The sequence below is a fragment of the Elephantulus edwardii genome, unplaced genomic scaffold (genome assembly GCF_000299155.1).
Source record: "Elephantulus edwardii isolate Elephantulus edwardi_28Jun2011 unplaced genomic scaffold, EleEdw1.0 scaffold00085, whole genome shotgun sequence".
In the NCBI taxonomy this organism is placed as follows: domain Eukaryota; kingdom Metazoa; phylum Chordata; class Mammalia; order Macroscelidea; family Macroscelididae; genus Elephantulus; species Elephantulus edwardii.
In genome coordinates, this window is record NW_006399835.1 from 13,255,714 (window position 1) to 13,268,234 (window position 12,521).

Genomic DNA, 12,521 nt, shown 5'->3' on the forward strand with positions numbered 1-12,521 from the left:
TTTAGTCTAAAAGTAATTTGGATTTGCTTTATAATGTATTGTGTCATTTTACTTGATGATGACATTGTCTAAAGTTCTAGGAATTCACTTCTCTTTAAACCAAGTAATGAGGCCAATGCTATAAATTCCTGACTCATGCAAAGCAAGCAAGCATCCCATTTTCCATTTGTGCTCAACTGTGCTTTGTCTCTTTCCCAACTGTAGGATTAAGCTTCACATAGTTTCTCACATTCACATAAACAATCTGTCTCTAAATAAAGCCGCTTTCTGTAAGATGTTTCTAAGAGGAAAAATAGGTGCAAATGTTTTTAATATGTAAAGTAACTCCCTGAAAGTTGTATGAGCAAAAATAGAATTAAGTATATATCAACAAAGTAGATAAAAGAACAAGAAAAATAGCTGTGATCAAACTTAAAAGCTAATAACGTTCAGATTTATTTCATTCTTCAAATTGTGTGACCATTCCCACTGTTCCTTTCTAAAGCTAACATAAACTCCCTGCTCCTGAAGTTTCCTATCTAATCTTTCAAGTTATTGCTGTCTATTTGATCTCCTATAGACACTCAAGCAATGCTTAGGTGAAAAATATTTTACTAACTGTGACATGGGATATATAGGGAGCTCTAGTGGCTTAGAGGCAAGAAGCTGTGCTGCAACCCCTAAGGCACCTTGTTCGAGACCACCAGCTGCTCCATGGGAGAAGGGTGGGCGATCTTCTCCCATGCAATTAACTGCCTCTGAAAACCTGCTGAAGGGGTTAGCTATGGGTTGGTTTTGACTCTGTGGTACACAAAACAAATTATTATTATTTGATTTTAAGATGATTTAGGGATATTTTTGGTTTAAAGTGTAAAGGTTATTTCAGGTTAATAATTTTTGGAATACATACAGCCTCCATCACTCTAGAAAGTCTGTATTTCAGGAGAATTAAAAATTATTTTCTCCTTTTTGATTCAGATTATTCATAGAATCTTTGATTTAAAAAATGTCAGTAATGGTAACCAGATCCTACTCATTTTTTATCTCATTGGCAAAGGTAGAAGATGTTCATGAAGTAATTAATCCTACATTTTATTTCTTCCTCCTAATCCCAATTCTCCTCCTCCTTTTGTAGTTTCAGGTGAATACAAACCATTTCTACCGTGGATGATGACTTTGAAGCTTTTAAAACCTGTTGCTCTGTAATTGTGTAGGAGTAGTGCACATGATGTCAGTCAGCCCATCAGTCTTAATGATAATTTCTATGTCAATTGATTCCATGTCTAAACATACCTCTTTATTATACTTATGAGCTACATTTCCCCATAGCTTTTCTTACTGAATTGTACAGCTCAGACATTTCACATTATAAAAAGTCAGAAAGATACTATAACAATAGTCTTCCTGATGTTACACACTCTTGGAAATCTGGGGAGAGAAAGAAAAAGAATTCTGAGGCCCCAAGCATATGACTCCTAGACTACTAGGGCCTATACCAAAAAATGTTGCAATAATTCCATTGTGGTTGTTAGTGGCTATCAAGTTGATTTCTACTTGTGTTAGAGAGTAGAACTTCACTAGAGGGTTTTCTCTGTAATGAGGTAGTCTTGATAGGAGCAGGTTAAGCTTTGTCTTTTGTGAGTCTGCTTTGGGGTAAGTCAAGTGCAAACCATTTGTCTCTCCTAAGAAATTTGTAATGTATTTTTAGACGTTAGAACATTTAAACCATCTTGAGTTCATTTTCTTATTTCCTATTTCATAATACCATTAAAGATATTCTCTCCATACTTTATGTATATTTCACAATTATGTATATCAATATTCCTCTACCTTTAGGAAGTAGCCTGCAAAGCCCAAGATTTTGTTTTCCAGCACTGCTTTTTTATTATTACTATTAATTTTAATGAACATTTACAGATATTTTGGATTTTCATTTATTCATTGTTACACTTTTCTCCCTGCCCTTCCTCCCCATTCACTCTTCTCTTTCAAAAGTAAAGGAAAAATTCCTTCATTGGTATACAATCCCCCCCGCAACACCCCTGCCCCGGCCGCCCCAAGTATACTCCACTCTGCAACCTTCATTCCGAACTCTTATGATAATCCTAATACCATATAATATATTGCTTTTGAACTGTTCTCTCCCTCATCCATTTCAATGCAGTATACATAATTTATCCAGTTTTTCTCATCTTAACCCAACCCTGATGTCAGTCCCATTCTACAACAGTGGCACTGTGCAGTGTTTGCCCTTTTGTGACTGAGCTCTCTCACTCAGCATAATGTCCTCCAGGGTCACCCATTTTGAACAATATTGCATGAGTTCCTTGTTTTTCAACGTAGCATAGTATTCCATTATGTGAATATACCACAGCTTCTCTATCCATTAATTTGTTGATGGGCACTTAGGTTGTTTCCAGCTCCTTGCTATTGTGAACAAAGCCGCGATAAACATGGGTGTCCATATATCTGCTTGGATGTCGGTTATGGTCTCTTTAGGGTATATTCTCAGTAATGGAATTGCTGGTATCTCTATTTGTAACTTTTTGAGAAAGCACCACACCACTTTCCACAGTGGTTGCACCATTTTACACTCCCACCAAGAGTGAATAAGGGTTCCAGTCTCTCCACAACCTCACCAGCATTTGTTGCTTGCTGTTCTTTTAAATTTTGCTAGTCTTACTGGGGTGAGATGATATCTTATAGCTGTCTTGCACTGCTTTTAAGGGCTTCAGAGATGTGCCTCAGCTTAGCTTGTGTGACTGATATATCTGCAGAGATACAAAAAAATCATACACTAGATCAGGGTCAACAAACTATATCTCAACAGGCAAATCTGACTTATCACCTGCTCTTGTAAACAGGTCTTTATTACAATCTAGCTTGCTTTGCCAATACAATGACAGATTGCTTAGTTATGCTAGAGACAGTATGACCCACAAAGCTGAAAATATTTACTCTCTGGTCCTTTATGGAAAAAGTATGCCAAATTCCATTTTTTTCCTTGCAAAAGAAAGTTGTTGAATTGAATAGCTATTCTTTGATTTATTTCTTCATTTATTGAAGGCCCATTGTGTTCCAAGCAGTGTGTCATTTTGAAAACTACCTTGACATATGTGATTTGACAGATGTGGCAAATTCCTGAATCCCAGACTCCTTTCTCTGTTTTCTAATGAGAAAACCACATATACTTTACTATCTCTGACTGGGGTGTGCTTGACACACAGCTTAAGGAATGTGTTTTTCTTTGCTGTGAAGATTCTTGAGGAATCTTCCAGTCTGTTGACTTTTTCATTTCTTTCTATCCAGGTGTCAAGATTTAGGAATAAAGATTATCTTTAAATACTATCCTATCTTTGGTCACAGGCTATGGATTCTCTAATACACTTGAAAATGACATTTCAGAACATTTATTTGCTTTTGAAAATGGATTTTTTTTCTTCAATTCAAATTTATTTGAAAATTGATGTCCAGTTTAAACTGTTTGGTAGCAAAATTTTTGTTACTAAGTATTAAAATGTTCAAATTGTTAATTCACTGTTGACATGAAATTGCTAAGAAATGAACTATGCAAATTTAGAGATTTATTTTTGAGAGGTCCCATGTGCCAGTTGGGACTCAGAGTTTTAGTAACTTCCAGAGCCTACTCTGCCCTTTAGACAATATGTTGATTAATCCTGCCTGAGGGAGAGGAATTCAGGTCAGAGCCTGGGCCACACAGGCTGAAAGGGTGCCAATTTCTGAGGATTCTTTCTCTGAAGTATTGCTCTCATTGTCTTCTTCCTTTTATTTCCATTGCCTCTATGCTGCCTCTACTTTTTATTTGTTCTGCTCCATCCAGTGTAAAGCAACAGACAGACACTTCACTGATTTCCACACCTCTGACACTCACATTGCTGACCTGCTGATGCATCTAAGCCCCTGATATACAGAGGCAGGGCCAGAACTAGAGCTGTCCTTTGCATGCAAGCTCAGGGACCTTTCCCTTGTGTGCCAAGGCTGCCTGCTACAGACCCTCTTCTTTACTTATTTTAACCTACAAGTTTCTCCTTGAGGCAAAGATTTTGAAGCTCTGTCTCACATACATTGGGCATATGGCCAGAAAGAACCAGTCCTTGGAGAAGGAAATCATGCTTAGAGGGATGGAGAGACACTGCAGGAAAGAAAGACTCTGAATAAGATGGATTGACACAGTAACTGGGATAATTGGGCAAGATATCAGAGACAGTGAGACTGACTCAAGACAGGGCAGGGTTCAAAGCTATTGCACATAGAAGGTCACTATGAGTTTCAGGCAACTCAATGGCACATAACAACATGGCCTGTATCACAGAGAAAAGATGGACAATCTTCTCTCATGAGATTTATATCCTCTGAAAATCTGGAGCTCAGCTATGATTCACTTCTGGCTCAACAGCACACAAGAACAAGAACACGGCAACTTAGTCTTTGCACACTGGTGGCACTTCCATCCCTCTCAGGGACCAGACAAGGCTAGTTGGCTGTGGTCACTTAGAGTTGTTTTGGTTGCTAGGTACCCTCAAGTCAAGCGTGGCTAATAGCAACCCTGTGAATAGCAGGCCTGAATCCTGTCCTGTTTTGCCATCCTTGTCATCTCTGACATACTTGATACCCTTGCTGGGGTCATTTTGAGGATTTTCCTCTCTTTCACTGACTCTACACCTTTCCAAACATGATGTCGTCTTTCAAGGAATTGCTTCTCCTAGCAACATGCCCAAAGTATGTGAGATGAAGCTTTGAGGAACATTCTGTTTGTTATTTTGGCAGTCCATGGGATATTCAGTACTTTTCTCCAACACCGCAGCTCTATGGCATGAATTATTCTTCTGTCATCTTTATTCATTGTCCAGCTCACAGATGTATAACAGGTGATTTACAAGGGCATTACAAGTCTTTAATAAGACCATGGCCTGAATCAGGCACACTTAAGACTTCAAACTGTCATCATTGCTCTTCAGTATTTTGAAGAGATCCCTGACAGCTGACTTGTCCAATATGTTACATCTCCTTATCTCTTGCTCCTGGTTCCAAAAATGTTGATTGTTAATCCAAGCAAGATTAAATCATTGTAAACATCAATCCTTTTTCCATTTATCATGCCTTTTGATGCAGTGGTTAGGATTTTTATCTTCCTGATAAGGAGAGGTAATCCATATTCAAGGGTATAGTCCTGAATCTTCTGCATCAAAACTTTCAAGTCTTCCTCACTTTCAGCAAGCAAGGTTGTGTCTTCTGTATAACAGGGGTTGTTAATGAGTTTTCCTCTGATCCTAATGCCACATTTATCTTCATAGAATTCAGCTTCACAAATTCTTTGCTCAGCATACAGATTGAATAGGTATAGAAAAAGCATGTATCTTTGACGCACACCCTTTCTGATTCTAGATCATGGAGTATTTCTTTGCTTTGTTTGGATAACAGCTTCTTAGTCTAGGAATAGACTTTGTGTTCAGAGATTCCCATTTTTTCAATGTTAGCCATAGTTTGTTACAATCCACACAGTCAAAAAGCAAAGCATACCCAATAAAACACAAATAGGCATTCTGGTATTCTTTACTTTTAGCCAGGATCCATCTGACATCAGCAATGATATTCCTGTGCCACAGCTTCTTCTAAATCCTGCTTGAACTTCTTGTTAATGAACTCTTCCAGCCTGTTTTTTTATGATCTCCAACAATATTTTGCTTGCATGTTATATTAATGATATTGTTTTATAATTTCGACAACGACCACTTGGCCAACTGACTGGAAGAGATCGATATTTGTTCCTATCCCAAAGAAAGGTGACCCAACCGAATGTGGAAACTACAGAACAATTTCACTGATTTCACATGCAAGCAAGATTTTACTGAAAATTATCCAAAAATGACTGGAACAGCACATCAACAGACAACTACCAGAAGTCCAGGCTGGTTTCAGAAGGGGTCGTGGCACTAGAGATATTGTAGCTGATGTTAGATGGATCTTGGCTGAAAGCAGGGAATACCAGAGGAATGTCTATCTGTGCTTCATTGACTATGCAAAGGCATTTGACTGTGTCGATCATAACAAACTGTGGGTGACTCTGAGAAGAATGGGAATCCCAGAACACTTGATAATTCTAATGCGAAACTTATACTTGGACCAGGAGGCAGTCGTCAGAACAGAGCAAGGGAACACTGCATGGTTCAAAATTGGGAAGGGCGTATGCCGGGGATGCATCCTATCTCCATACCTCTTCAACCTATATGCAGAACAGATTATCCGGGAGGCCGGGCTCTATGAGGAGAAATGTGGGGTCAGGATTGGTGGACGATTTATCAACAATCTGCGTTATGCGGATGACACAACCCTGCTTGCTGAAACTGAGGAGGACCTGAAGCACCTGCTGCAGAGTGTCAAGGACTGCAGCCTGCAATATGGATTGAGGCTCAATGTCAAGAAGACAAAGATTCTCACCACTGGACCAATCGGCAGCATCAGGATGGATGGTGAAGAGAATGAGATTGTACACAGCTTTAGTCTGCTTGGCTCCATAGTCAACAGTCTTGGCACCAGCAGCCAGGAAATTAAAAGGCGCATTGCCATGGGAAAGTCTGCTGTTAGGGACCTCTCCAAAGTGCTGAAGAGCAGTGGTGTCTCTCTGGAGACTAAGGTGCGTCTGATACAGGCCATAGTCTTCGCAATCATCTGTTATGCATCAGAGAGTTGGACAATGACCAAGGAGGATAGAAGGAGAACTGATGCCTTTGAGCTGTGGTGCTGGAGAAGAGTACTGAGAATACCATGGACTGCTAGGAAAACAAATAGATTTGGCCTGGAGAGGGTTAAACCAGGTGGCTCCTTGGAGGCAAGGATTCTGAGGCTCCGTCTAACTTACTTCGGACATGTAGTGAGGAGAGACCGGTCCTTGGAGAGGGACATCATGCTTGGGAGGGTAGAGGGACGGCGCAGGAGAGGAAGGCCCTCTATGAGGTGGATTGATTCAGTGACTGGGATAATTGGGATGGGAGTATCAGAGACAGTGCGATTGGCACAGGACAGAGCAGAGTTTAGGGCTGTTGTACATAGGGTCCCAATGAGTCGCAGGCGACTCGACGGCACATAACAACAACAACAACATTCTGTTGGATCACCTTCCTTGGGAATGAGAACAAATCTAGATCTCATCCAGTAAGTTGACCTGACAGCTCTCCTCCAAATTTCCTCACAAAGAATGTTGAGCCCATCCAAGGTGGCTTGTGTTACTTCAAACATATTAATTGGTGCCCTGTCAATTCCTGGAGTCTTATTTTTTTGCCAATACCTTCAACACAGCTTGAATCTTATCCTTACTGCCATTGGTTCTTGTTCACATGGTTCTTACTAGGATTGTTCAGCGTCAAAAATTCTTCTTTTGGTTCAATGACTCTGTATTATGTCCTTCTTTTTTTGATGATTCCTGGATCAATCAAGATCTTGCCCATAATATTGCAACTCAGGCTTGAAATTATTTTTCACTTCTTTCAGCTTGAGAAATGCCAATTGAGTTCTACCCTTTTTATTCTCAGACTCCAGCTCTTTGCACATTTCAATACAGTATTTTACTTTGTCTTCTTGAGATGCCCTTTGAAATCTTCTGTTCAGCTCTTTTACATCAGTGTCTCTTCCCTTTGTTTTGACTTATGGACCCTCTAATGCATCTTTTTTTATAGTGCCTTCAGGCATCCATTTTCATTTTTTCTTTCTTCTCTGTCTTTGTAATGACCTTTTGCTCTCTTCATGGATGATAATATCCTTGATGTCATCTCACAGCTTCTCTGGTCTTCAATCATCAGTGTTCAGTACCTCAGACTTGTTCTTGAGATGATTTTACAATCAGGTGAAATAGACTTAAGGTCTAGCCAGCCCTAGTTTTGGCTGCTGATATTGATCTTCTCCAATGTTTCTTTCCACAAATGTAGTCCATTTTGGAAAAAGGAAGGGAAACAACAGAAAGAAGACTATGATATGTCTCTTGGTAATTAAGAGGCAGACTTTCAAACTGATCATATGAATCTGAATTCCAGGGCTGCATAACTGTGAGACTCTAGCTTAATGCTCACTTTCTCCTTGCCTTGGTTTTTTATTTTTATCTGTAAGTCACAGATGAAATCTCCCTCAGAGAAAAGCTATAAAAGTCAAACAGGTAATGAACATGTAAGGTACTTGCATAGTCTTGACTCAAGGTGGACTTCTTATTTTTATGTGGAAAAGATATTTAATTGTAAAATAGAAAAGTAGACTAGAGTATACAGATTTAAGGGTAATTGTTTCTTTATACAGTATAGATCATCTAGAGGTGTTTTAAGCTAAACATTTTCATAAAGCAATGTAACATTTAATAATAATAGTAAAGCAAGAAAAAGGGGCCTGAAGTTATGTTTTACAAAAAAGAACAAATAATATGTCAGAGTTTAACGTCCATATCTCATGTAATTCTTGTGATGAGAGCAAGTCACAGAATAGATATACCACTTTCACGGAGAAAAGTAAAAGCTATGTTAGATACATCTATGGCATCAGTGTAGTACAAAAAGTTTTTGTTCTACAAAAGCAAATCCCCCCCCCCATAAGAATAATTTCCTAAGGGCAGGGGAGGAGGAAGGAGAATGAGTTCATGAAGTATTTATGAAGCGCATATGCATTGAATTTCCCAAATACATTATCTTAAAATCTAGTGCCTTAAAGTACTTTCATATATCATGATGGAAGGCACAAAAGTCAGGTTCACATCCCCACTGTGATCTTGGGAAAAAAATAAAAACAGATTCCCCCTCCCCCCCACCCCCAGCAAATTCAATTTCTCTTGTAAGCTGCTCCTTCCAAGAACATTGTCATTCAAATAAAACCAACTTCTAGCTTACTCAATTTCAATGGCCTGTAAAAAGTTTTCTTTTTTCCCCCAGTAACTTTCATCATCTTCATGGGAAAATTGACTTTTTTAAAGATGGGAAGATTTAGAGAAAGGTTAGAAGAAAGGTCTACCGAGGGCACAGGGAACACCGGTCGTCTGGTGGTAAGGAGTTGCTCTGCCAGAGGCAACTACCAGCTGCTCTGTGGGAGGAAGATGGGCAGCCTCTTCCTGTGCGATTATCAGCCTCTGAAAACTCATTGGAGAACCTGCTATTCGTTGGTTCTGACAGTGAGAGAGACTGAACACAACCTATAAACCTTCCAGAATACAAAATAAATGTCTTTATTCTTGGAAGGGTGGAGGCACAGCTCAGGGAAGGGAGACCTCAGATGAGTTGAAATTGTCATGATTGTTGTTGTTGAGGTAGCAATGAGTATATTAAATAAAGGTGCTTTTCTTCTTTTAACATTTAGTAATTGGAGTCATGTCCTCAGGTTATGGATTCTCTTTTATGATTATTTTATCTAACTGGGTTAATGGGGATAAGTGTGTTGGAGATGGTGAAACTGGCTCAGGATAGGGCAGAGATCAGAGATATTGTACATAGGGTCTCTGTGAGTTGCATGCAGGCAGCTGGATGGCACATAACAACAACAACAACAGCATCCTAAAAGTAACAAACAAAAAGCACTAAATCATGAACCAAATTATCCCAATGACACAAATGGAAATATCTGCAGTAGCTGCTAATAAGAACTTTGGTAGTTTTAATCTGCCGGACGCTTGGTGATGAAAGTTGAAACTGTTTGTTTCCATTAAGGTTATTTACAGTTTTGGAAACCATACCAGATGGTTCTACTCTGCTATCAACTTACTATGAGTCATAATTTACTCAGTGGCAGTGAGCTTGCTGTCTATTTTCAAAAGGCATCATGGAGTTACCACCATGATATGCTTTCTTTTCCTATAACTATTACTGATGGGCACCACAAGGAAAGACTTAAAAATTGTTCATCTTTGGTATGGCTATGATATGAGGCAAAACTTAGTCATTGATTCTAGAAATGTAATTTCTTTTTCTACCATGAATAAGCAACATTTAATTTGTGGCTTTATTAAATAATCTCTATAATTTAATATAGAATCTCTCTTTTTTTTAAATATATAATCTCTTATTCAAACACTACAGAATTTGGGATTGTGACATTAAATTCATTCTTAACTTCCACAAATTCATGTGGAAAACATACTCTAATTTATAGCATGAAAAGCATCCATTGGATATTTAATCTGTGTATCTGCTCATGTGTCAAATAAAACTTGAATGTGTAATGTCCCTCCACAGTTCCTAGGACACAGGAAGTCTTCAAGACATAGTAATTGTCACAATTGTTGTTGTTAATGTATCAATGAGTATATTAAATAAAGATGTCCTTATTTTGAAATATAGGAATTAGAGTCATGTCCTCAGGTTATGAATTCTTTTTTTAGAATTATCTATTATATTTAACTCTGGTGACCCTAGCGGGTTGGGAATTGCGCTGCTTACCCAAATGAAGCACTTCTCTGGCAGTTAGAATCTACCAGTACTTCCATGGCAGAAAGATGAGAAAATTCTTCCCGTGATATTTACAACTTCTGAAAACCTGATGGAGGGTCCAGCTATGAGTTGGTTCCAACTCAAGAGCAATGACAGAAAGATTTTATCTAAAGGAGTCATTGAGAGGTACAAACAGTTAAAGTCCTCAGCTTTTAACCAAACAACTGGAGTTCTATATTTACCCAGAGCCATTTAGGAAGAAAGACGTGGCAGTCTATATCCTAGAGATCAGTTATTGACCATCTTGTGGAACAGGGTTCTACTCTGAAGCAAGTGGCATCTCTCTGAACACAATCAACTCAACGGTAATTTGTTTTATTGTTTCTAAAGTGATATTTACTATTTAGATTAGAAAATTGGTTTTTGTTCGTTCTTAATTAATTATGTCAGTCACATTATCCTATTGCTACTAAGTTGATTCCAGCTAATAGCTCACCCTCCAGGACATAGTAGAACTGTCCCATAGAATTTTAAGGCTATAAAGCTTTATGAAAGCCAGTGACCACATCTTTCTCTCATGGAACAAGCAGTACATCAGTCCAAATCACCAGTTCTTGGTTATCATTTAACAACTATGCCACTAGGACAACATTTGGGAAGATTATTTTATAATGTGGATTATATCTTACTAATAAATATTTATTAGAGTATAATTTAAAAAATAGGATAAAACTTAAATTTATTCCACTAGTGTAATTACCTAAAATTCAAGTACTACTAATTGTTATTGTTGTTGTTAGATGCCGAGTCAAGTATGGCCCATAGTGACTAGATGAATGAACAACAGATCTGAACCCTTTCCTATTCTGGGCCATCCTCTCACTTCCTGACAGAGTAGGTCCCATTGCAGCAGTCACCATGTCAATCCAACTGGTCAAAGGTCTTCCTCTCCTTTGCCAACCTTACCTTTCGAAACATCATGTCTCTCCAAAGAATAGTCCCTCCTAGCAACATGCCCAGAATATGTGAGGTGAAGCCCCATCATCTTTGCCTCCAAAGAGCATTCTGGCTGCACCTTTTCCAAGACATATTTGTTCTTTTGGCAGTCTTTGGGATGTTCAGTGCTCTTCTCCAACACCACAGTTCAAAGAATCAATTCTTCTTCTATGATCCTTATTCATTGTCCAGCTCTCAGTAAGTGGTTGGAAAGACCATGGCTTGAATCAGATGCATCTTAGTCCTCAAACTGACATCATTATTCCTCATTATTTTAGTTCCCTAATCACACACTTTCCCAGTGCAATATATCTCTGATTTCCTGAATGCTGGTACAAATGGTGTTAACTATGGATCCGAGTAAGATGTAGTTGTTGACAGAGTCAATCTTTTCTCTATCATGATGCTGCCTATTGGTCCAGTGGTAAGAATCGTTGTACTCTTGACATTGAAATTCAATCAATATTGAAGCCTGTATTCTTTGATCCTCTGCAACAAGTGCTTCAAGTCCTCCTCACTTTCAGCAAACAAAGTTGTGTCTTCTACACAACTCAGGTTATTGGTGAGTGTCCTTCTGATCCTGATGCCACATTCTTCTTCATAGAATACAGCTTCTCAAATAATTTGCTCAGCATACTGATTAAATAGTATGGAAAAAAGACTACAACCCTGACATACTCCCTTCCTAATTTTAAACCATGTAGTGTTCCCCTGCTCTCTTCACACAACAGCCTCCTGGTCTGAGTATAGGTTTGACGTGAGTACAATTATGTGCTCTGGGATACCCATTCTTCTCAATGTTAGCCGTAACTTGTTATGATCTATACAGTTAAATGTCTTTGCATAGACAAAAAAGCATAAATATACATTCTTTTGGTATTTTTTACTCTCAGCCAGGATCAATCTGACATCAGCGATCATGTCCCCGGTGTCATGGCCTTTACTATATCCTGATTGAACTTCTGGAAATTCCCTATCTATGTACTGTTCTAGCTGATTTTGAATGATCTTCAGCAGTATTTTGCTTGCATGTGGTATTAATGATATTGTTTGATAGAATTCCACCTTTCTTGGGGATGGGAACAAATATGGACTTCTTTCAATTAGTTGGCCAGACAACTGTCCTCCAAA

General features: G+C 38.6%; 1 protein-coding gene across 1 annotated transcript in view; it reads left to right on the forward strand.

The window, feature by feature from the left end:
- Positions 1-12,521, forward strand: part of ABI3BP (ABI family, member 3 (NESH) binding protein) — a 350,074-nt gene that overhangs the window by 288,612 nt on the left and 48,941 nt on the right. The window lies entirely within an intron of this gene.